This window comes from Limulus polyphemus, unplaced genomic scaffold (genome assembly GCF_000517525.1).
Source record: "Limulus polyphemus unplaced genomic scaffold, Limulus_polyphemus-2.1.2 Scaffold4422, whole genome shotgun sequence".
NCBI lineage: Eukaryota > Metazoa > Arthropoda > Merostomata > Xiphosura > Limulidae > Limulus > Limulus polyphemus.
Window position 1 is genome coordinate 7,689 of NW_013670032.1, and position 2,640 is coordinate 10,328.

The following is a 2,640-nucleotide window of genomic DNA, read 5'->3' on the forward strand; positions in this document are numbered from 1 at the left end:
AAAATTTCTCCCCCTCCTGGTATTTCAGTGGTAAGACTGAGGCTTTATAACGCTGATAATGGAAGGAGGAGGGGTAGCCCACTGTGTGATTTTGACCGTAACAATAAACAAACAAATATAAATACAAAACATGAACGACATTCTCATTTCCTCTATTTATATAATGATAGATCGTTCGCCATCTTATTTTAGAAATAGTATTTCAATACCGGAAGGTGGTTGCGCCATCTTTGAGCTTACATTCGCACTACTGTCTCAAAAATCAACTGGAATTTCAGTTGAGGTAATTTCTCGAATAATCTCTGTTTAAGAATGACAACCAAGAAGCGAGTTAATTGATATAATTTAAAACTTCATCGTAACGTATTTTAAATATTGCTAATCGTGTTCTAAAATTCTGTAGAATTAATTAATGGTAATTGAACAATGAACAGTAGGGTAAAATTCCCGTTCAATATATCTGAACACTTAGTTAAAGTAAGTTTGTGTTTTACAGAAGTTGACAGTTAGAAGGTGGTGCCATCTTTGAGCTTACATTCGCACTACTGTCTCAATTTAGATAATTTTAGCTAACGCCACATAGTATTCCTTGTTTGTATGTTTTATATATACTATTCATCTATTGTATATTGTATCAGACCAAGCATTTTGAACACAATTTTGGCCCGCAAATAATGATAATGATATTTATATAATAATTACTAATAGTTTAATAATATTTTCAAGTAGCTTATTCACTCATCTTAACTTAAAAAAACAAAAAGGTGAAAGTCCAATAGATATGCCCCTCCCCCTCCCGGTAGCTCAGCGGTAACTCTGAGGGCTTATAACGCTAAATATTGTGTTTCAATTCGAGTGGTGGGCAGAGCACAGACGGCTCATTGTGTACCTTTGTGGTTAAAAAGTAACAAACTAAAGAATTTCTTATCATATTCTTTAGTTGAGAAATTGTTTTCAAACCGTGACGAAAACACCAGCCCCCGTGCGGGGAGAATTAACATTACAAATTAACAAAGAGCACGAGTAACTGTTTTTGTTTATTTTTCTATGTTACTATTAAAGAGCCGTTAGCGACAAAATACTTTTCTAAACATTATGACACTGTCGTAGAATAAATTGGATAACGACCCCTATGCTCCTATTTGACGACTATAACTCTAACAATTGAGGTTCGATCCCTGTGCAGTTTGACCCTAAAGAAGAAACAAACCCTCAGTTAAAGCTAATCATTGCAAACAACAACAACAACAACAATAATTTTCTTCTGGTAACTTGTTGTTTGCATTTAAAAATAAATGAAGTACGATTTTCTTTTATTTCCACTAATAGGTAATTTCTCCGTCCAATTTAATCTGAAAAGCAACCTTTATATTAACTGAAAGGTTGTAGATATCAGTCAACATAGCTAAGTAATCCAATCTCTTATCTTAAAAAAGAAACAAATACACTTCTGATACATTAGCAGCGCCTTTTTCCAGACATCAACTCGTGAAAAGTTCCGCGTCAAGGCCACTTTTACGCAATTCAATTCTACCTCTGTCTATTTCATTCTTGTATGTAATATTGATCTTGTTAAACATCAGCTTTTTCTATTTATTTTATCTAAGTTTGACCTCAGGAAACGACGCACTGCCTCTGGAAGGGCTGTTTACTTGCATAAACACTGAATTTGCTCTTTCTACCGAACGCTAAAATTCAAGGTTCAACCCTGCTGAAACCGAACTAAAGCCGAAGGTTCACGGTTCGCGACCCGTTGTCTGAAAAAAAAATGCTCTTCGCACTTTGGGGACGTGAGTGCGCTATAACAGTACATCAAACCCCCCCTACTTGTTCAAATAAAAGTAGTCCAAAAAGTCAGCGGTAGGTGCTGCTGACTAGTCTTCAGTCTGTCAGTTCAAAATTAGGGACTGCTATGCGCCAAATTGTGTAGCTGTGCGCGAAAGTTCTAAAAGAATAAAATAAACTAAAACCAAACCATAAGATATAAGACGAAGTGCGATACAAATGAATTTTTGAAATTTAAAATCAAGAGTATCACAATACTCTTAATTGCGGGGGTTACCAACTAGAAACTATTTATATTTGTGGTTTGTACGTGTGATGTCAGAGTAGACGTCCCTGTGTGTAGGTATTTGTAGGGTACTGTTGACTTATCTTTAATATGAAGAAAAAAAAGTACTTCATTGCAATGAGTTATTAAGTTTATCACCTCCGTTACAACATCTCACTGCTAAAAAAAAAATTGTATTTCCTGTTATTATTATTCGTATCCATAGTTACCAGCATGAACTACGCCTTAACCGGAAATGACGAAAGCTTTAAACCGGAAATTAAAAAATTGTGTATTAAATCTTTGTAAGTTGACTTTCACAGCATCTTTAGCACCTGACGATACTCTACACACAATAAACGTCTAGTATTTACAACGATACGGTAAACAAGAAGCTTAAATTACTTTTGTCTCACGTTCAGACTTATTTTGTCCTTTACAAAATTATTTGTTTTTAATTTCTCGCAAAGCCACACGAGGGCTATCTGCGCTAGCCGTCCCTAATTTAGCAGTGTAAAACCAGAGGGAAAGCAGCTAGTCATCACCACCCACCGCAAGCTCTTAGGGCTACTCTTTTACCAACGAATAGT